Raw genomic sequence first — 14,413 nt, 5'->3', positions numbered from 1 at the left:
CAAGAACTGTACGATGCTACATCCACCGATAGCTCAGTTGGTAGAGCGGAGGACTGTAGACGAACTTATACCACTCAGGCATCCTTAGGTCGCTGGTTCAAATCCGGCTCGGTGGACTTGCATTTTAGGCCTAAAATTTTGTGTGGCAGGGAAAAGTTGTCGGAAGTGGGATTCGAACCCACGCCCTCATTCGAGGACCAGAATTCTCCACGCGATGAGTGGAAGAACATTTTGTCTTGAGTCTGGCGCCTTAGACCGCTCGGCCATCCCGACATGACACGAACGCTGCTGCAAATTGCTCTGCGCAAATTTCATTTATTTTACGCCTATGGAAAAGGCATTGGAGAACCCGGGCATCGATCCCGGTACCTCTCGCATGCTAAGCGAGCGCTCTACCATCTGAGCTAGTTCCCCATCAAGTTTGCTTCGCCTTTGCCACTCCGCAAATGTTACGTTATTCATCCTCTTTCGACAAGACATTGTGGTGAAAGTTAGTTCACCATCGTACCAAATAATTGTTACGCCCGATGAGGGACTCGAACCCGCGACCCTCAGATTAAAAGTCTGATGCTCTACCGACTGAGCTAACCGGGCGTAAATCTGTATTCCAGGACAGTCCCGCAAACGCTACTGACGTGAAACGAAACATTGACAAGATAAAAAGAACCTCCCCGGCGGGGAATCGAACCCCGGTCTCCCGCGTGACAGGCGGGGATACTTACCACTATACTACCGAGGACGAGTTCATATTTAAATAATATGTTCGCGATGGCGTCAATGCCCGAATGCCACACGGTCGATCATGTTAAAAGCTGAAACTGTGTATACTGTCAATGCGAAATTAAACAGCAAGAAATGCTCTAGACATATGCAGCGCGGTTTAGTATTATTATTATTATTATTAATACCAGGTAATCTTAGGAGCATCATAAATCCTCTTATGACCATTGGCAACTACTGAAATTAGTATAAAAATAAATAAATTAAAAACATCGTCTTGGAGGATCCGGGCATCGATCCCGGTACCTCTCGCATGCAAAGCGAGCGCTCTACCATGTGAGCTAATCCCCCTGGAAATGGTAAAAAGGTCATAGTTCGAGTGCTGTTCGCAATACTAAACTACACCTTACATCAGACACATTTCAGCTTACCTACCTTCAGCAGAGTGGCGCAGAGGAAGCGTGCTGGGCCCATAACCCAGAGGTCGGTGGATCGAAACCACCCTCTGCTACGTGCGAGCTATCGCATCATTTTAAAAACCACGTCATACTACAAACGTGACATGACCTGCATAGTCCTGCACAAGAACTGTACGATGCTACATCCACCGATAGCTCAGTTGGTAGAGCGGAGGACTGTAGACGAACTTATACCACTCAGGCATCCTTAGGTCGCTGGTTCAAATCCGGCTCGGTGGACTTGCATTTTAGGCCTAAAATTTTGTGTGGCAGGGAAAAGTTGTCGGAAGTGAGATTCGAACCCACGCCCTCATTCGAGGACCAGAATTCTCCACGCGATGAGTGGAAGAACATTTTGTCTTGAGTCTGGCGCCTTAGACCGCTCGGCCATCCCGACATGACACGAACGCTGCTGCAAATTGCTCTGCGCAAATTTCATTTATTTTACGCCTATGGAAAAGGCATTGGAGAACCCGGGCATCGATCCCGGTACCTCTCGCATGCTAAGCGAGCGCTCTACCATCTGAGCTAGTTCCCCATCAAGTTTGCTTCGCCTTTGCCACTCCGCAAATGTTACGTTATTCATCCTCTTTCGACAAGACATTGTGGTGAAAGTTAGTTCACCATCGTACCAAATAATTGTTACGCCCGATGAGGGACTCGAACCCGCGACCCTCAGATTAAAAGTCTGATGCTCTACCGACTGAGCTAACCGGGCGTAAATCTGTATTCCCGGACAGTCCCGCGAACGCTACTGACGTGAAACGAAACATTGACAAGATAAAAAGAACCTCCCCGGCGGGGAATCGAACCCCGGTCTCCCGCGTGACAGGCGGGGATACTTACCACTATACTACCGAGGACGAGTTCATATTTAAATAATATGTTCGCGATGGCGTCAATGCCCGAATGCCACACGGTCGATCATGTTAAAAGCTGAAACTGTGTATACTGTCAATGCGAAATTAAACAGCAAGAAATGCTCGAGACATATGCAGCGCGGTTTAGTATTATTATTATTATTATTAATACCAGGTAATCTTAGGAGCATCATAAATCCTCTTATGACCATTGGCAACTACTGAAATTAGTATAAAAATAAATAAATTAAAAACATCGTCTTGGAGGATCCGGGCATCGATCCCGGTACCTCTCGCATGCAAAGCGAGCGCTCTACCATGTGAGCTAATCCCCCTGGAAATGGTAAAAAGGTCATAGTTCGAGTGCTGTTCGCAATACTAAACTACACCTTACATCAGACACATTTCAGCTTACCTACCTTCAGCAGAGTGGCGCAGAGGAAGCGTGCTGGGCCCATAACCCAGAGGTCGGTGGATCGAAACCACCCTCTGCTACGTGCGAGCTATCGCATCATTTTAAAAACCACGTCATACTACAAACGTGACATGACCTGCATAGTCCTGCACAAGAACTGTACGATGCTACATCCACCGATAGCTCAGTTGGTAGAGCGGAGGACTGTAGACGAACTTATACCACTCAGGCATCCTTAGGTCGCTGGTTCAAATCCGGCTCGGTGGACTTGCATTTTAGGCCTAAAATTTTGTGTGGCAGGGAAAAGTTGTCGGAAGTGGGATTCGAACCCACGCCCTCATTCGAGGACCAGAATTCTCCACGCGATGAGTGGAAGAACATTTTGTCTTGAGTCTGGCGCCTTAGACCGCTCGGCCATCCCGACATGACACGAACGCTGCTGCAAATTGCTCTGCGCAAATTTCATTTATTTTACGCCTATGGAAAAGGCATTGGAGAACCCGGGCATCGATCCCGGTACCTCTCGCATGCTAAGCGAGCGCTCTACCATCTGAGCTAGTTCCCCATCAAGTTTGCTTCGCCTTTGCCACTCCGCAAATGTTACGTTATTCATCCTCTTTCGACAAGACATTGTGGTGAAAGTTAGTTCACCATCGTACCAAATAATTGTTACGCCCGATGAGGGACTCGAACCCGCGACCCTCAGATTAAAAGTCTGATGCTCTACCGACTGAGCTAACCGGGCGTAAATCTGTATTCCCGGACAGTCCCGCGAACGCTACTGACGTGAAACGAAACATTGACAAGATAAAAAGAACCTCCCCGGCGGGGAATCGAACCCCGGTCTCCCGCGTGACAGGCGGGGATACTTACCACTATACTACCGAGGACGAGTTCATATTTAAATAATATGTTCGCGATGGCGTCAATGCCCGAATGCCACACGGTCGATCATGTTAAAAGCTGAAACTGTGTATACTGTCAATGCGAAATTAAACAGCAAGAAATGCTCGAGACATATGCAGCGCGGTTTAGTATTATTATTATTATTATTAATACCAGGTAATCTTAGGAGCATCATAAATCCTCTTATGACCATTGGCAACTACTGAAATTAGTATAAAAATAAATAAATTAAAAACATCGTCTTGGAGGATCCGGGCATCGATCCCGGTACCTCTCGCATGCAAAGCGAGCGCTCTACCATGTGAGCTAATCCCCCTGGAAATGGTAAAAAGGTCATAGTTCGAGTGCTGTTCGCAATACTAAACTACACCTTACATCAGACACATTTCAGCTTACCTACCTTCAGCAGAGTGGCGCAGAGGAAGCGTGCTGGGCCCATAACCCAGAGGTCGGTGGATCGAAACCACCCTCTGCTACGTGCGAGCTATCGCATCATTTTAAAAACCACGTCATACTACAAACGTGACATGACCTGCATAGTCCTGCACAAGAACTGTACGATGCTACATCCACCGATAGCTCAGTTGGTAGAGCGGAGGACTGTAGACGAACTTATACCACTCAGGCATCCTTAGGTCGCTGGTTCAAATCCGGCTCTGTGGACTTGCATTTTAGGCCTAAAATTTTGTGTGGCAGGGAAAAGTTGTCGGAAGTGGGATTCGAACCCACGCCCTCATTCGAGGACCAGAATTCTCCACGCGATGAGTGGAAGAACATTTTGTCTTGAGTCTGGCGCCTTAGACCGCTCGGCCATCCCGACATGACACGAACGCTGCTGCAAATTGCTCTGCGCAAATTTCATTTATTTTACGCCTATGGAAAAGGCATTGGAGAACCCGGGCATCGATCCCGGTACCTCTCGCATGCTAAGCGAGCGCTCTACCATCTGAGCTAGTTCCCCATCAAGTTTGCTTCGCCTTTGCCACTCCGCAAATGTTACGTTATTCATCCTCTTTCGACAAGACATTGTGGTGAAAGTTAGTTCACCATCGTACCAAATAATTGTTACGCCCGATGAGGGACTCGAACCCGCGACCCTCAGATTAAAAGTCTGATGCTCTACCGACTGAGCTAACCGGGCGTAAATCTGTATTCCCGGACAGTCCCGCGAACGCTACTGACGTGAAACGAAACATTGACAAGATAAAAAGAACCTCCCCGGCGGGGAATCGAACCCCGGTCTCCCGCGTGACAGGCGGGAATACTTACCACTATACTACCGAGGACGAGTTCATATTTAAATAATATGTTCGCGATGGCGTCAATGCCCGAATGCCACACGGTCGATCATGTTAAAAGCTGAAACTGTGTATACTGTCAATGCGAAATTAAACAGCAAGAAATGCTCTAGACATATGCAGCGCGGTTTAGTATTATTATTATTATTATTAATACCAGGTAATCTTAGGAGCATCATAAATCCTTTTATGACCATTCGCAACTACTGAAATTAGTATAAAAATAAATAAATTAAAAACATCTTCTTGGAGAATCCGGGCATCGATCCCGGTACCTCTCGCATGCAAAGCGAGCGCTCTACCATGTGAGCTAATCCCCCTGGAAATGGTAAAAAGGTCATAGTTCGAGTGCTGTTCGCAATACTAAACTACACCTTACATCAGACACATTTCAGCTTACCTACCTTCAGCAGAGTGGCGCAGAGGAAGCGTGCTGGGCCCATAACCCAGAGGTCGGTGGATCGAAACCACCCTCTGCTACGTGCGAGCTATCGCATCATTTTAAAAACCACGTCATACTACAAACGTGACATGACCTGCAGAGTCCTGCACAAGAACTGTACGATGCTACATCCACCGATAGCTCAGTTGGTAGAGCGGAGGACTGTAGACGAACTTATACCACTCAGGCATCCTTAGGTCGCTGGTTCAAATCCGGCTCGGTGGACTTGCATTTTAGGCCTAAAATTTTGTGTGGCAGGGAAAAGTTGTCGGAAGTGGGATTAGAACCCACGCCCTCATTCGAGGACCAGAATTCTCCACGCGATGAGTGGAAGAACATTTTGTCTTGAGTCTGGCGCCTTAGACCGCTCGGCCATCCCGACATGACACGAACGCTGCTGCAAATTGCTCTGCGCAAATTTCATTTATTTTACGCCTATGGAAAAGGCATTGGAGAACCCGGGCATCGATCCCGGTACCTCTCGCATGCTAAGCGAGCGCTCTACCATCTGAGCGAGTTCTAGTTCACCACAATGTCTTGTCGAAAGAGGATGAATAACGTAACATTTGCGGAGTGGCAAAGGCGAAGCAAACTTCGCGGAGGTCGGTGGATCGAAACCACCCTCTGCTACGTGCGAGCTATCGCATCATTTTAAAAACCACGTCATACTACAAACGTGACATGACCTGCATAGTCCTGCACAAGAACTGTACGATGCTACATCCACCGATAGCTCAGTTGGTAGAGCGGAGGACTGTAGACGAACTTATACCACTCAGGCATCCTTAGGTCGCTGGTTCAAATCCGGCTCGGTGGTCTTGCATTTTAGGCCTAAAATTTTGTGTGGCAGGGAAAAGTTGTCGGAAGTGGGATTCGAACCCACGCCCTCATTCGAGGACCAGAATTCTCCACGCGATGAGTGGAAGAACATTTTGTCTTGAGTCTGGCGCCTTAGACCGCTCGGCCATCCCGACATGACACGAACGCTGCTGCAAATTGCTCTGCGCAAATTTCATTTATTTTACGCCTATGGAAAAGGTATTGGAGAACCCGGGCATCGATCCCGGTACCTTTCGCATGCTAAGCGAGCGCTCTACCATCTGAGCTAGTTCCCCATCAAGTTTGCTTCGCCTTTGCCACTCCGCAAATGTTACGTTATTCATCCTCTTTCGACAAGACATTGTGGTGAAAGTTAGTTCACCATCGTACCAAATAATTGTTACGCCCGATGAGGGACTCGAACCCGCGACCCTCAGATTAAAAGTCTGATGCTCTACCGACTGAGCTAACCGGGCGTAAAACTGTATTCCCGGACAGTCCCGCGAACGCTACTGACGTGAAACGAAACATTGACAAGATAAAAAGAACCTCCCCGGCGGGGAATCGAACCCCGGTCTCCCGCGTGACAGGCGGGGATACTTACCACTATACTACCGAGGACGAGTTCATATTTAAATAATATGTTCGCGATGGCGTCAATGCCCGAATGCCACACGGTCGATCATGTTAAAAGCTGAAACTGTGTATACTGTCAATGCGAAATTAAACAGCAAGAAATGCTCTAGACATATGCAGCGCGGTTTAGTATTATTATTATTATTATTATTAATACCAGGTAATCTTAGGAGCATCATAAATCCTCTTATGACCATTGGCAACTACTGAAATTAGTATAAAAATAAATAAATTAAAAACATCGTCTTGGAGGATCCGGGCATCGATCCCGGTACCTCTCGCATGCAAAGCGAGCGCTCTACCATGTGAGCTAATCCCCCTGGAAATGGTAAAAAGGTCATAGTTCGAGTGCTGTTCGCAATACTAAACTACACCTTACATCAGACACATTTCAGCTTACCTACCTTCAGCAGAGTGGCGCAGAGGAAGCGTGCTGGGCCCATAACCCAGAGGTCGGTGGATCGAAACCACCCTCTGCTACGTGCGAGCTATCGCATCATTTTAAAAACCACGTCATACTACAAACGTGACATGACCTGCAAAGTCCTGCACAAGAACTGTACGATGCTACATCCACCGATAGCTCAGTTGGTAGAGCGGAGGACTGTAGACGAACTTATACCACTCAGGCATCCTTAGGTCGCTGGTTCAAATCCGGCTCGGTGGACTTGCATTTTAGGCCTAAAATTTTGTGTGGCAGGGAAAAGTTGTCGGAAGTGGGATTCGAACCCACGCCCTCATTCGAGGACCAGAATTCTCCACGCGATGAGTGGAAGAACATTTTGTCTTGAGTCTGGCGCCTTAGACCGCTCGGCCATCCCGACATGACACGAACGCTGCTGCAAATTGCTCTGCGCAAATTTCATTTATTTTACGCCTATGGAAAAGGCATTGGAGAACCCGGGCATCGATCCCGGTACCTCTCGCATGCTAAGCGAGCGCTCTACCATCTGAGCTAGTTCCCCATCAAGTTTGCTTCGCCTTTGCCACTCCGCAAATGTTACGTTATTCATCCTCTTTCGACAAGACATTGTGGTGAAAGTTAGTTCACCATCGTACCAAATAATTGTTACGCCCGATGAGGGACTCGAACCCGCGACCCTCAGATTAAAAGTCTGATGCTCTACCGACTGAGCTAACCGTGCGTAAATCTGTATTCCCGGACAGTCCCGCGAACGCTACTGACGTGAAACGAAACATTGACAAGATAAAAAGAACCTCCCCGGCGGGGAATCGAACCCCGATCTCCCGCGTGACAGGCGGGGATACTTACCACTATACTACCGAGGACGAGTTCATATTTAAATAATATGTTCGCGATGGCGTCAATGCCCGAATGCCACACGGTCGATCATGTTAAAAGCTGAAACTGTGTATGCTGTCAATGCGAAATTAAACAGCAAGAAATGCTCTAGACATATGCAGCGCGGTTTAGTATTATTATTATTATTATTAATACCAGGTAATCTTAGGAGCATCATAAATCCTCTTATGACCATTGGCAACTACTGAAATTAGTATAAAAATAAATAAATTAAAAACATCGTCTTGGAGGATCCGGGCATCGATCCCGGTACCTCTCGCATGCAAAGCGAGCGCTCTACCATGTGAGCTAATCCCCCTGGAAATAGTAAAAAGGTCATAGTTCGAGTGCTGTTCGCAATACTAAACTACACCTTACATCAGACACATTTCAGCTTACCTACCTTCAGCAGAGTGGCGCAGAGGAAGCGTGCTGGGCCCATAACCCAGAGGTCGGTGGATCGAAACCACCCTCTGCTACGTGCGAGCTATCGCATCATTTTAAAAACCACGTCATACTACAAACGTGACATGACCTGCATAGTCCTGCACAAGAACTGTACGATGCTACATCCACCGATAGCTCAGTTGGTAGAGCGGAGGACTGTAGACGAACTTATACCACTCAGGCATCCTTAGGTCGCTGGTTCAAATCCGGCTCGGTGGACTTGCATTTTAGGCCTAAAATTTTGTGTGGCAGGGAAAAGTTGTCGGAAGTGGGATTCGAACCCACGCCCTCATTCGAGGACCAGAATTCTCCACGCGATGAGTGGAAGAACATTTTGTCTTGAGTCTGGCGCCTTAGACCGCTCGGCCATCCCGACATGACACGAACGCTGCTGCAAATTGCTCTGCGCAAATTTCATTTATTTTACGCCTATGGAAAAGGCATTGGAGAACCCGGGCATCGATCCCGGTACCTCTCGCATGCTAAGCGAGCGCTCTACCATCTGAGCTAGTTCCCCATCAAGTTTGCTTCGCCTTTTCCACTCCGCAAATGTTACGTTATTCATCCTCTTTCGACAAGACATTGTGGTGAAAGTTAGTTCACCATCGTACCAAATAATTGTTACGCCCGATGAGGGACTCGAACCCGCGACCGTCAGATTAAAAGTCTGATGCTCTACCGACTGAGCTAACCGGGCGTAAAACTGTATTCCCGGACAGTCCCGCGAACGCTACTGACGTGAAACGAAACATTGACAAGATAAAAAGAACCTCCCCGGCGGGGAATCGAACCCCGGTCTCCCGCGTGACAGGCGGGGATACTTACCACTATACTACCGAGGACGAGTTCATATTTAAATAATATGTTCGCGATTGCGTCAATGCCCGAATGCCACACGGTCGATCATGTTAAAAGCTGAAACTGTGTATGCTGTCAATGCGAAATTAAACAGCAAGAAATGCTCTAGACATATGCAGCGCGGTTTAGTATTATTATTATTATTATTAATACCAGGTAATCTTAGGAGCATCATAAATCCTCTTATGACCATTGGCAACTACTGAAATTAGTATAAAAATAAATAAATTAAAAACATCGTCTTGGAGGATCCGGGCATCGATCCCGGTACCTCTCGCATGCAAAGCGAGCGCTCTACCATGTGAGCTAATCCCCCTGGAATTGGTAAAAAGGTCATAGTTCGAGTGCTGTTCGCAATACTAAACTACACCTTACATCAGACACATTTCAGCTTACCTACCTTCAGCAGAGTGGCGCAGAGGAAGCGTGCTGGGCCCATAACCCAGAGGTCGGTGGATCGAAACCACCCTCTGCTACGTGCGAGCTATCGCATCATTTTAAAAACCACGTCATACTACAAACGTGACATGACCTGCATAGTCCTGCACAAGAACTGTACGATGCTACATCCACCGATAGCTCAGTTGGTAGAGCGGAGGACTGTAGACGAACTTATACCACTCAGGCATCCTTAGGTCGCTGGTTCAAATCCGGCTCGGTGGACTTGCATTTTAGGCCTAAAATTTTGTGTGGCAGGGAAAAGTTGTCGGAAGTGGGATTCGAACCCACGCCCTCATTCGAGGACCAGAATTCTCCACGCGATGAGTGGAAGAACATTTTGTCTTGAGTCTGGCGCCTTAGACCGCTCGGCCATCCCGACATGACACGAACGCTGCTGCAAATTGCTCTGCGCAAATTTCATTTATTTTACGCCTATGGAAAAGGCATTGGAGAACCCGGGCATCGATCCCGGTACCTCTCGCATGCTAAGCGAGCGCTCTACCATCTGAGCTAGTTCCCCATCAAGTTTGCTTCGCCTTTGCCACTCCGCAAATGTTACGTTATTCATCCTCTTTCGACAAGACATTGTGGTGAAAGTTAGTTCACCATCGTACCAAATAATTGTTACGCCCGATGAGTGACTCGAACCCGCGACCCTCAGATTAAAAGTCTGATGCTCTACCGACTGAGCTAACCGTGCGTAAATCTGTATTCCCGGACAGTCCCGCGAACGCTACTGACGTGAAACGAAACATTGACAAGATAAAAAGAACCTCCCCGGCGGGGAATCGAACCCCGGTCTCCCGCGTGACAGGCGGGGATACTTACCACTATACTACCGAGGACGAGTTCATATTTAAATAATATGTTCGCGATGGCGTCAATGCCCGAATGCCACACGGTCGATCATGTTAAAAGCTGAAACTGTGTATGCTGTCAATGCGAAATTAAACAGCAAGAAATGCTCTAGACATATGCAGCGCGGTTTAGTATTATTATTATTATTATTAATACCAGGTAATCTTAGGAGCATCATAAATTCTCTTATGACCATTGGCAACTACTGAAATTAGTATAAAAATAAATAAATTAAAAACATCGTCTTGGAGGATCCGGGCATCGATCCCGGTACCTCTCGCATGCAAAGCGAGCGCTCTACCATGTGAGCTAATCCCCCTGGAAATGGTAAAAAGGTCATAGTTCGAGTGCTGTTCGCAATACTAAACTACACCTTACATCAGACACATTTCAGCTTACCTACCTTCAGCAGAGTGGCGCAGAGGAAGCGTACTGGGCCCATAACCCAGAGGTCGGTGGATCGAAACCACCCTCTGCTACGTGCGAGCTATCGCATCATTTTAAAAACCACGTCATACTACAAACGTGACATGACCTGCATAGTCCTGCACAAGAACTGTACGATGCTACATCCACCGATAGCTCAGTTGGTAGAGCGGAGGACTGTAGACGAACTTATACCACTCAGGCATCCTTAGGTCGCTGGTTCAAATCCGGCTCGGTGGACTTGCATTTTAGGCCTAAAATTTTGTGTGGCAGGAAAAAGTTGTCGGAAGTGGGATTCGAACCCACGCCCTCATTCAAGGACCAGAATTCTCCACGCGATGAGTGGAAGAACATTTTGTCTTGAGTCTGGCGCCTTAGACCGCTCGGCCATCCCGACATGACACGAACGCTGCTGCAAATTGCTCTGCGCAAATTTCATTTATTTTACGCCTATGGAAAAGGCATTGGAGAACCCGGGCATCGATCCCGGTACCTCTGGCATGCTAAGCGAGCGCTCTACCATCTGAGCTAGTTCCCCATCAAGTTTGCTTCGCCTTTGCCACTCCGCAAATGTTACGTTATTCATCCTCTTTCGACAAGACATTGTGGTGAAAGTTAGTTCACCATCGTACCAAATAATTGTTACGCCCGATGAGGGACTCGAACCCGCGACCCTCAGATTAAAAGTCTGATGCTCTACCGACTGAGCTAACCGGGCGTAAATCTGTATTCCCGGACAGTCCCGCGAACGCTACTGACGTGAAACGAAACATTGACAAGATAAAAAGAACCTCCCCGGCGGGGAATCGAACCCCGGTCTTCCGCGTGACAGGCGGGGATACTTACCACTATACTACCGAGGACGAGTTCATATTTAAATAATATGTTCGCGATGGCGTCAATGCCCGAATGCCACACGGTCGATCATGTTAAAAGCTGAAACTGTGTATGCTGTCAATGCGAAATTAAACAGCAAGAAATGCTCTAGACATATGCAGCGCGGTTTAGTATTATTATTATTATTATTAATACCAGGTAATCTTAGGAGCATCATAAATCCTCTTATGACCATTGGCAACTACTGAAATTAGTATAAAAATAAATAAATTAAAAACATCGTCTTGGAGGATCCGGGCATCGATCCCGGTACCTCTCGCATGCAAAGCGAGCGCTCTACCATGTGAGCTAATCCCCCTGGAAATGGTAAAAAGGTCATAGTTCGAGTGCTGTTCGCAATACTAAACTACACCTTACATCAGACACATTTCAGCTTACCTACCTTCAGCAGAGTGGCGCAGAGGAAGCGTGCTGGGCCCATAACCCAGAGGTCGGTGGATCGAAACCACCCTCTGCTACGTGCGAGCTATTGCATCATTTTAAAAACCACGTCATACTACAAACGTGACATGACCTGCATAGTCCTGCACAAGAACTGTACGATGCTGCATCCACCGATAGCTCAGTTGGTAGAGCGGAGGACTGTAGAAGAACTTATACCACTCAGGCATCCTTAGGTCGCTGGTGCAAATCCGGCTCGGTGGACTTGCATTTTAGGCCTAAAATTTTGTGTGGCAGGGAAAAGTTGTCGGAAGTGGGATTCGAACCCACGCCCTCATTCGAGGACCAGAATTCTCCACGCGATGAGTGGAAGAACATTTTGTCTTGAGTCTGGCGCCTTAGACCGCTCGGCCATCCCGACATGACACGAACGCTGCTGCAAATTGCTCTGCGCAAATTTCATTTATTTTACGCCCATGGAAAAGGCATTGGAGAACCCGGGCATCGATCCCGGTACCTCTCGCATGCTAAGCGAGCGCTCTACCATCTGAGCTAGTTCCCCATCAAGTTTGCTTCGCCTTTGCCACTCCGCAAATGTTACGTTATTCATCCTCTTTCGACAAGACATTGTGGTGAAAGTTAGTTCACCATCGTACCAAATAATTGTTACGCCCGATGAGGGACTCGAACCCGCGACCCTCAGATTAAAAGTCTGATGCTCTACCGACTGAGCTAACCGGGCGTAAATCTGTATTCCCGGACAGTCCCGCGAACGCTACTGACGTGAAACGAAACATTGACAAGATAAAAAGAACCTCCCCGGCGGGGAATCGAACCCCGGTCTCCCGCGTGACAGGCGGGGATACTTACCACTATACTACCGAGGACGAGTTCATATTTAAATAATATGTTCGCGATGGCGTCAATGCCCGAATGCCACACGGTCGATCATGTTAAAAGCTGAAACTGTGTATACTGTCAATGCGAAATTAAACAGCAAGAAATGCTCTAGACATATGCAGCGCGGTTTAGTATTATTATTATTATTATTAATACCAGGTAATCTTAGGAGCATCATAAATCCTCTTATGACCATTGGCAACTACTGAAATTAGTATAAAAATAAATAAATTAAAAACATCGTCTTGGAGGATCCGGGCATCGATCCCGGTACCTCTCGCATGCAAAGCGAGCGCTCTACCATGTGAGCTAATCCCCCTGGAAATGGTAAAAAGTTCATAGTTCGAGTGCTGTTCGCAATACTAAACTACACCTTACATCAGACACATTTCAGCTTACCTACCTTCAGCAGAGTGGCGCAGAGGAAGCGTGCTGGGCCCATAACCCAGAGGTCGGTGGATCGAAACCACCCTCTGCTACGTGCGAGCTATCGCATCATTTTAAAAACCACGTCATACTACAAACGTGACATGACCTGCATAGTCCTGCACAAGAACTGTACGATGCTACATCCACCGATAGCTCAGTTGGTAGAGCGGAGGACTGTAGACGAACTTATACCACTCAGGCATCCTTAGGTCGCTGGTGCAAATCCGGCTCGGTGGACTTGCATTTTAGGCCTAAAATTTTGTGTGGCAGGGAAAAGTTGTCGGAAGTGGGATTCGAACCCACGCCCTCATTCGAGGACCAGAATTCTCCACGCGATGAGTGGAAGAACATTTTGTCTTGAGTCTGGCGCCTTAGACCGCTCGGCCATCCCGACATGACACGAACGCTGCTGCAAATTGCTCTGCGCAAATTTCATTTATTTTACGCCTATGGAAAAGGCATTGGAGAACCCGGGCATCGATCCCGGTACCTCTCGCATGCTAAGCGAGCGCTCTACCATCTGAGCTAGTTCCCCATCATGTTTGCTTCGCCTTTGCCACTCCGCAAATGTTACGTTATTCATCCTCTTTCGACAAGACATTGTGGTGAAAGTTAGTTCACCATCGTACCAAATAATTGTTACGCCCGATGAGGGACTCGAACCCGCGACCCTCAGATTAAAAGTCTGATGCTCTACCGACTGAGCTAACCGGGCGTAAATCTGTATTCCCGGACAGTCCCGCGAACGCTACTGACGTGAAACGAAACATTGACAAGATAAAAAGAACCTCCCCGGCGGGGAATCGAACCCCGGTCTCCCGCGTGACAGGCGGGGATACTTACCACTATACCACCGAGGACGAGTTCATATTTAAATAATATATTCGCGATGGCGTCAATGCCCGAATGCCACACGGTC

General features: G+C 47.6%; 65 non-coding genes across 65 annotated transcripts; 12 read left to right on the top strand and 53 right to left on the bottom strand.

The window, feature by feature from the left end:
* Window positions 1-22: 22 nt before the first annotated feature.
* Trnay-gua (transfer RNA tyrosine (anticodon GUA)) lies at window positions 23-116 on the top strand. Its single transcript has 2 exons — window positions 23-59; window positions 81-116. It is a non-coding gene; the product is annotated as a tRNA-Tyr (tRNA).
* A 41-nt stretch (window positions 117-157) lies between these two features.
* Window positions 158-273, bottom strand: Trnal-caa (transfer RNA leucine (anticodon CAA)). The gene is made up of 2 exons: window positions 236-273; window positions 158-203 (listed from the first exon to the last, which is right to left on the bottom strand). It is a non-coding gene; the product is annotated as a tRNA-Leu (tRNA).
* A 68-nt stretch (window positions 274-341) lies between these two features.
* Window positions 342-414, bottom strand: Trnaa-agc (transfer RNA alanine (anticodon AGC)). Its single transcript has one exon. It is a non-coding gene; the product is annotated as a tRNA-Ala (tRNA).
* Window positions 415-521: 107 nt separating this feature from the next.
* Window positions 522-594, bottom strand: Trnak-uuu (transfer RNA lysine (anticodon UUU)). The gene has a single exon. It is a non-coding gene; the product is annotated as a tRNA-Lys (tRNA).
* Window positions 595-667: 73 nt separating this feature from the next.
* Trnad-guc (transfer RNA aspartic acid (anticodon GUC)) lies at window positions 668-739 on the bottom strand. Its single transcript has one exon. It is a non-coding gene; the product is annotated as a tRNA-Asp (tRNA).
* Window positions 740-998: 259 nt separating this feature from the next.
* Window positions 999-1,071, bottom strand: Trnaa-ugc (transfer RNA alanine (anticodon UGC)). Its single transcript has one exon. It is a non-coding gene; the product is annotated as a tRNA-Ala (tRNA).
* Window positions 1,072-1,324: 253 nt separating this feature from the next.
* Trnay-gua (transfer RNA tyrosine (anticodon GUA)) lies at window positions 1,325-1,418 on the top strand. The gene is made up of 2 exons: window positions 1,325-1,361; window positions 1,383-1,418. It is a non-coding gene; the product is annotated as a tRNA-Tyr (tRNA).
* Window positions 1,419-1,459: 41 nt separating this feature from the next.
* On the bottom strand, window positions 1,460-1,575 carry Trnal-caa (transfer RNA leucine (anticodon CAA)). The gene is made up of 2 exons: window positions 1,538-1,575; window positions 1,460-1,505 (listed from the first exon to the last, which is right to left on the bottom strand). It is a non-coding gene; the product is annotated as a tRNA-Leu (tRNA).
* A 68-nt stretch (window positions 1,576-1,643) lies between these two features.
* Trnaa-agc (transfer RNA alanine (anticodon AGC)) lies at window positions 1,644-1,716 on the bottom strand. Its single transcript has one exon. It is a non-coding gene; the product is annotated as a tRNA-Ala (tRNA).
* A 107-nt stretch (window positions 1,717-1,823) lies between these two features.
* Window positions 1,824-1,896, bottom strand: Trnak-uuu (transfer RNA lysine (anticodon UUU)). The gene has a single exon. It is a non-coding gene; the product is annotated as a tRNA-Lys (tRNA).
* Window positions 1,897-1,969: 73 nt separating this feature from the next.
* Window positions 1,970-2,041, bottom strand: Trnad-guc (transfer RNA aspartic acid (anticodon GUC)). The gene has a single exon. It is a non-coding gene; the product is annotated as a tRNA-Asp (tRNA).
* Window positions 2,042-2,300: 259 nt separating this feature from the next.
* On the bottom strand, window positions 2,301-2,373 carry Trnaa-ugc (transfer RNA alanine (anticodon UGC)). The gene has a single exon. It is a non-coding gene; the product is annotated as a tRNA-Ala (tRNA).
* Window positions 2,374-2,626: 253 nt separating this feature from the next.
* Window positions 2,627-2,720, top strand: Trnay-gua (transfer RNA tyrosine (anticodon GUA)). The gene is made up of 2 exons: window positions 2,627-2,663; window positions 2,685-2,720. It is a non-coding gene; the product is annotated as a tRNA-Tyr (tRNA).
* A 41-nt stretch (window positions 2,721-2,761) lies between these two features.
* On the bottom strand, window positions 2,762-2,877 carry Trnal-caa (transfer RNA leucine (anticodon CAA)). Its single transcript has 2 exons — window positions 2,840-2,877; window positions 2,762-2,807 (listed from the first exon to the last, which is right to left on the bottom strand). It is a non-coding gene; the product is annotated as a tRNA-Leu (tRNA).
* A 68-nt stretch (window positions 2,878-2,945) lies between these two features.
* Window positions 2,946-3,018, bottom strand: Trnaa-agc (transfer RNA alanine (anticodon AGC)). The gene has a single exon. It is a non-coding gene; the product is annotated as a tRNA-Ala (tRNA).
* A 107-nt stretch (window positions 3,019-3,125) lies between these two features.
* On the bottom strand, window positions 3,126-3,198 carry Trnak-uuu (transfer RNA lysine (anticodon UUU)). The gene has a single exon. It is a non-coding gene; the product is annotated as a tRNA-Lys (tRNA).
* Window positions 3,199-3,271: 73 nt separating this feature from the next.
* Window positions 3,272-3,343, bottom strand: Trnad-guc (transfer RNA aspartic acid (anticodon GUC)). Its single transcript has one exon. It is a non-coding gene; the product is annotated as a tRNA-Asp (tRNA).
* A 259-nt stretch (window positions 3,344-3,602) lies between these two features.
* On the bottom strand, window positions 3,603-3,675 carry Trnaa-ugc (transfer RNA alanine (anticodon UGC)). Its single transcript has one exon. It is a non-coding gene; the product is annotated as a tRNA-Ala (tRNA).
* A 253-nt stretch (window positions 3,676-3,928) lies between these two features.
* Window positions 3,929-4,022, top strand: Trnay-gua (transfer RNA tyrosine (anticodon GUA)). Its single transcript has 2 exons — window positions 3,929-3,965; window positions 3,987-4,022. It is a non-coding gene; the product is annotated as a tRNA-Tyr (tRNA).
* Window positions 4,023-4,063: 41 nt separating this feature from the next.
* On the bottom strand, window positions 4,064-4,179 carry Trnal-caa (transfer RNA leucine (anticodon CAA)). The gene is made up of 2 exons: window positions 4,142-4,179; window positions 4,064-4,109 (listed from the first exon to the last, which is right to left on the bottom strand). It is a non-coding gene; the product is annotated as a tRNA-Leu (tRNA).
* Window positions 4,180-4,247: 68 nt separating this feature from the next.
* Window positions 4,248-4,320, bottom strand: Trnaa-agc (transfer RNA alanine (anticodon AGC)). Its single transcript has one exon. It is a non-coding gene; the product is annotated as a tRNA-Ala (tRNA).
* Window positions 4,321-4,427: 107 nt separating this feature from the next.
* On the bottom strand, window positions 4,428-4,500 carry Trnak-uuu (transfer RNA lysine (anticodon UUU)). Its single transcript has one exon. It is a non-coding gene; the product is annotated as a tRNA-Lys (tRNA).
* A 73-nt stretch (window positions 4,501-4,573) lies between these two features.
* On the bottom strand, window positions 4,574-4,645 carry Trnad-guc (transfer RNA aspartic acid (anticodon GUC)). Its single transcript has one exon. It is a non-coding gene; the product is annotated as a tRNA-Asp (tRNA).
* A 259-nt stretch (window positions 4,646-4,904) lies between these two features.
* Window positions 4,905-4,977, bottom strand: Trnaa-ugc (transfer RNA alanine (anticodon UGC)). The gene has a single exon. It is a non-coding gene; the product is annotated as a tRNA-Ala (tRNA).
* A 253-nt stretch (window positions 4,978-5,230) lies between these two features.
* On the top strand, window positions 5,231-5,324 carry Trnay-gua (transfer RNA tyrosine (anticodon GUA)). Its single transcript has 2 exons — window positions 5,231-5,267; window positions 5,289-5,324. It is a non-coding gene; the product is annotated as a tRNA-Tyr (tRNA).
* A 41-nt stretch (window positions 5,325-5,365) lies between these two features.
* Window positions 5,366-5,481, bottom strand: Trnal-caa (transfer RNA leucine (anticodon CAA)). The gene is made up of 2 exons: window positions 5,444-5,481; window positions 5,366-5,411 (listed from the first exon to the last, which is right to left on the bottom strand). It is a non-coding gene; the product is annotated as a tRNA-Leu (tRNA).
* A 341-nt stretch (window positions 5,482-5,822) lies between these two features.
* On the top strand, window positions 5,823-5,916 carry Trnay-gua (transfer RNA tyrosine (anticodon GUA)). The gene is made up of 2 exons: window positions 5,823-5,859; window positions 5,881-5,916. It is a non-coding gene; the product is annotated as a tRNA-Tyr (tRNA).
* A 41-nt stretch (window positions 5,917-5,957) lies between these two features.
* Trnal-caa (transfer RNA leucine (anticodon CAA)) lies at window positions 5,958-6,073 on the bottom strand. Its single transcript has 2 exons — window positions 6,036-6,073; window positions 5,958-6,003 (listed from the first exon to the last, which is right to left on the bottom strand). It is a non-coding gene; the product is annotated as a tRNA-Leu (tRNA).
* Window positions 6,074-6,141: 68 nt separating this feature from the next.
* Trnaa-agc (transfer RNA alanine (anticodon AGC)) lies at window positions 6,142-6,214 on the bottom strand. The gene has a single exon. It is a non-coding gene; the product is annotated as a tRNA-Ala (tRNA).
* A 107-nt stretch (window positions 6,215-6,321) lies between these two features.
* On the bottom strand, window positions 6,322-6,394 carry Trnak-uuu (transfer RNA lysine (anticodon UUU)). The gene has a single exon. It is a non-coding gene; the product is annotated as a tRNA-Lys (tRNA).
* A 73-nt stretch (window positions 6,395-6,467) lies between these two features.
* On the bottom strand, window positions 6,468-6,539 carry Trnad-guc (transfer RNA aspartic acid (anticodon GUC)). The gene has a single exon. It is a non-coding gene; the product is annotated as a tRNA-Asp (tRNA).
* Window positions 6,540-6,801: 262 nt separating this feature from the next.
* Trnaa-ugc (transfer RNA alanine (anticodon UGC)) lies at window positions 6,802-6,874 on the bottom strand. The gene has a single exon. It is a non-coding gene; the product is annotated as a tRNA-Ala (tRNA).
* A 253-nt stretch (window positions 6,875-7,127) lies between these two features.
* Window positions 7,128-7,221, top strand: Trnay-gua (transfer RNA tyrosine (anticodon GUA)). The gene is made up of 2 exons: window positions 7,128-7,164; window positions 7,186-7,221. It is a non-coding gene; the product is annotated as a tRNA-Tyr (tRNA).
* Window positions 7,222-7,262: 41 nt separating this feature from the next.
* Trnal-caa (transfer RNA leucine (anticodon CAA)) lies at window positions 7,263-7,378 on the bottom strand. Its single transcript has 2 exons — window positions 7,341-7,378; window positions 7,263-7,308 (listed from the first exon to the last, which is right to left on the bottom strand). It is a non-coding gene; the product is annotated as a tRNA-Leu (tRNA).
* A 68-nt stretch (window positions 7,379-7,446) lies between these two features.
* Trnaa-agc (transfer RNA alanine (anticodon AGC)) lies at window positions 7,447-7,519 on the bottom strand. The gene has a single exon. It is a non-coding gene; the product is annotated as a tRNA-Ala (tRNA).
* A 107-nt stretch (window positions 7,520-7,626) lies between these two features.
* Trnak-uuu (transfer RNA lysine (anticodon UUU)) lies at window positions 7,627-7,699 on the bottom strand. Its single transcript has one exon. It is a non-coding gene; the product is annotated as a tRNA-Lys (tRNA).
* A 73-nt stretch (window positions 7,700-7,772) lies between these two features.
* Window positions 7,773-7,844, bottom strand: Trnad-guc (transfer RNA aspartic acid (anticodon GUC)). Its single transcript has one exon. It is a non-coding gene; the product is annotated as a tRNA-Asp (tRNA).
* Window positions 7,845-8,103: 259 nt separating this feature from the next.
* Trnaa-ugc (transfer RNA alanine (anticodon UGC)) lies at window positions 8,104-8,176 on the bottom strand. The gene has a single exon. It is a non-coding gene; the product is annotated as a tRNA-Ala (tRNA).
* A 253-nt stretch (window positions 8,177-8,429) lies between these two features.
* Window positions 8,430-8,523, top strand: Trnay-gua (transfer RNA tyrosine (anticodon GUA)). The gene is made up of 2 exons: window positions 8,430-8,466; window positions 8,488-8,523. It is a non-coding gene; the product is annotated as a tRNA-Tyr (tRNA).
* A 41-nt stretch (window positions 8,524-8,564) lies between these two features.
* Trnal-caa (transfer RNA leucine (anticodon CAA)) lies at window positions 8,565-8,680 on the bottom strand. Its single transcript has 2 exons — window positions 8,643-8,680; window positions 8,565-8,610 (listed from the first exon to the last, which is right to left on the bottom strand). It is a non-coding gene; the product is annotated as a tRNA-Leu (tRNA).
* Window positions 8,681-8,748: 68 nt separating this feature from the next.
* On the bottom strand, window positions 8,749-8,821 carry Trnaa-agc (transfer RNA alanine (anticodon AGC)). Its single transcript has one exon. It is a non-coding gene; the product is annotated as a tRNA-Ala (tRNA).
* Window positions 8,822-8,928: 107 nt separating this feature from the next.
* Trnak-uuu (transfer RNA lysine (anticodon UUU)) lies at window positions 8,929-9,001 on the bottom strand. Its single transcript has one exon. It is a non-coding gene; the product is annotated as a tRNA-Lys (tRNA).
* A 73-nt stretch (window positions 9,002-9,074) lies between these two features.
* Trnad-guc (transfer RNA aspartic acid (anticodon GUC)) lies at window positions 9,075-9,146 on the bottom strand. Its single transcript has one exon. It is a non-coding gene; the product is annotated as a tRNA-Asp (tRNA).
* A 259-nt stretch (window positions 9,147-9,405) lies between these two features.
* Trnaa-ugc (transfer RNA alanine (anticodon UGC)) lies at window positions 9,406-9,478 on the bottom strand. Its single transcript has one exon. It is a non-coding gene; the product is annotated as a tRNA-Ala (tRNA).
* Window positions 9,479-9,731: 253 nt separating this feature from the next.
* Trnay-gua (transfer RNA tyrosine (anticodon GUA)) lies at window positions 9,732-9,825 on the top strand. The gene is made up of 2 exons: window positions 9,732-9,768; window positions 9,790-9,825. It is a non-coding gene; the product is annotated as a tRNA-Tyr (tRNA).
* Window positions 9,826-9,866: 41 nt separating this feature from the next.
* Window positions 9,867-9,982, bottom strand: Trnal-caa (transfer RNA leucine (anticodon CAA)). The gene is made up of 2 exons: window positions 9,945-9,982; window positions 9,867-9,912 (listed from the first exon to the last, which is right to left on the bottom strand). It is a non-coding gene; the product is annotated as a tRNA-Leu (tRNA).
* Window positions 9,983-10,050: 68 nt separating this feature from the next.
* On the bottom strand, window positions 10,051-10,123 carry Trnaa-agc (transfer RNA alanine (anticodon AGC)). The gene has a single exon. It is a non-coding gene; the product is annotated as a tRNA-Ala (tRNA).
* Window positions 10,124-10,376: 253 nt separating this feature from the next.
* On the bottom strand, window positions 10,377-10,448 carry Trnad-guc (transfer RNA aspartic acid (anticodon GUC)). Its single transcript has one exon. It is a non-coding gene; the product is annotated as a tRNA-Asp (tRNA).
* A 259-nt stretch (window positions 10,449-10,707) lies between these two features.
* Trnaa-ugc (transfer RNA alanine (anticodon UGC)) lies at window positions 10,708-10,780 on the bottom strand. The gene has a single exon. It is a non-coding gene; the product is annotated as a tRNA-Ala (tRNA).
* Window positions 10,781-11,033: 253 nt separating this feature from the next.
* On the top strand, window positions 11,034-11,127 carry Trnay-gua (transfer RNA tyrosine (anticodon GUA)). Its single transcript has 2 exons — window positions 11,034-11,070; window positions 11,092-11,127. It is a non-coding gene; the product is annotated as a tRNA-Tyr (tRNA).
* A 41-nt stretch (window positions 11,128-11,168) lies between these two features.
* On the bottom strand, window positions 11,169-11,284 carry Trnal-caa (transfer RNA leucine (anticodon CAA)). The gene is made up of 2 exons: window positions 11,247-11,284; window positions 11,169-11,214 (listed from the first exon to the last, which is right to left on the bottom strand). It is a non-coding gene; the product is annotated as a tRNA-Leu (tRNA).
* A 248-nt stretch (window positions 11,285-11,532) lies between these two features.
* Trnak-uuu (transfer RNA lysine (anticodon UUU)) lies at window positions 11,533-11,605 on the bottom strand. Its single transcript has one exon. It is a non-coding gene; the product is annotated as a tRNA-Lys (tRNA).
* A 73-nt stretch (window positions 11,606-11,678) lies between these two features.
* Window positions 11,679-11,750, bottom strand: Trnad-guc (transfer RNA aspartic acid (anticodon GUC)). The gene has a single exon. It is a non-coding gene; the product is annotated as a tRNA-Asp (tRNA).
* Window positions 11,751-12,009: 259 nt separating this feature from the next.
* On the bottom strand, window positions 12,010-12,082 carry Trnaa-ugc (transfer RNA alanine (anticodon UGC)). Its single transcript has one exon. It is a non-coding gene; the product is annotated as a tRNA-Ala (tRNA).
* A 253-nt stretch (window positions 12,083-12,335) lies between these two features.
* On the top strand, window positions 12,336-12,429 carry Trnay-gua (transfer RNA tyrosine (anticodon GUA)). The gene is made up of 2 exons: window positions 12,336-12,372; window positions 12,394-12,429. It is a non-coding gene; the product is annotated as a tRNA-Tyr (tRNA).
* A 41-nt stretch (window positions 12,430-12,470) lies between these two features.
* On the bottom strand, window positions 12,471-12,586 carry Trnal-caa (transfer RNA leucine (anticodon CAA)). The gene is made up of 2 exons: window positions 12,549-12,586; window positions 12,471-12,516 (listed from the first exon to the last, which is right to left on the bottom strand). It is a non-coding gene; the product is annotated as a tRNA-Leu (tRNA).
* Window positions 12,587-12,654: 68 nt separating this feature from the next.
* On the bottom strand, window positions 12,655-12,727 carry Trnaa-agc (transfer RNA alanine (anticodon AGC)). Its single transcript has one exon. It is a non-coding gene; the product is annotated as a tRNA-Ala (tRNA).
* A 107-nt stretch (window positions 12,728-12,834) lies between these two features.
* Window positions 12,835-12,907, bottom strand: Trnak-uuu (transfer RNA lysine (anticodon UUU)). The gene has a single exon. It is a non-coding gene; the product is annotated as a tRNA-Lys (tRNA).
* Window positions 12,908-12,980: 73 nt separating this feature from the next.
* Window positions 12,981-13,052, bottom strand: Trnad-guc (transfer RNA aspartic acid (anticodon GUC)). The gene has a single exon. It is a non-coding gene; the product is annotated as a tRNA-Asp (tRNA).
* A 259-nt stretch (window positions 13,053-13,311) lies between these two features.
* Window positions 13,312-13,384, bottom strand: Trnaa-ugc (transfer RNA alanine (anticodon UGC)). The gene has a single exon. It is a non-coding gene; the product is annotated as a tRNA-Ala (tRNA).
* Window positions 13,385-13,637: 253 nt separating this feature from the next.
* Window positions 13,638-13,731, top strand: Trnay-gua (transfer RNA tyrosine (anticodon GUA)). Its single transcript has 2 exons — window positions 13,638-13,674; window positions 13,696-13,731. It is a non-coding gene; the product is annotated as a tRNA-Tyr (tRNA).
* A 41-nt stretch (window positions 13,732-13,772) lies between these two features.
* Window positions 13,773-13,888, bottom strand: Trnal-caa (transfer RNA leucine (anticodon CAA)). The gene is made up of 2 exons: window positions 13,851-13,888; window positions 13,773-13,818 (listed from the first exon to the last, which is right to left on the bottom strand). It is a non-coding gene; the product is annotated as a tRNA-Leu (tRNA).
* A 68-nt stretch (window positions 13,889-13,956) lies between these two features.
* On the bottom strand, window positions 13,957-14,029 carry Trnaa-agc (transfer RNA alanine (anticodon AGC)). Its single transcript has one exon. It is a non-coding gene; the product is annotated as a tRNA-Ala (tRNA).
* A 107-nt stretch (window positions 14,030-14,136) lies between these two features.
* On the bottom strand, window positions 14,137-14,209 carry Trnak-uuu (transfer RNA lysine (anticodon UUU)). Its single transcript has one exon. It is a non-coding gene; the product is annotated as a tRNA-Lys (tRNA).
* Window positions 14,210-14,282: 73 nt separating this feature from the next.
* Trnad-guc (transfer RNA aspartic acid (anticodon GUC)) lies at window positions 14,283-14,354 on the bottom strand. Its single transcript has one exon. It is a non-coding gene; the product is annotated as a tRNA-Asp (tRNA).
* Between the last annotated feature and the right edge of the window lie 59 nt (window positions 14,355-14,413).

This window comes from Hydractinia symbiolongicarpus, chromosome 3 (genome assembly GCF_029227915.1).
Source record: "Hydractinia symbiolongicarpus strain clone_291-10 chromosome 3, HSymV2.1, whole genome shotgun sequence".
NCBI lineage: Eukaryota > Metazoa > Cnidaria > Hydrozoa > Anthoathecata > Hydractiniidae > Hydractinia > Hydractinia symbiolongicarpus.
The sequence above is the reverse complement of the archived record's forward strand: the minus strand, read 5'-3'. Positions and strand labels throughout refer to the sequence as shown.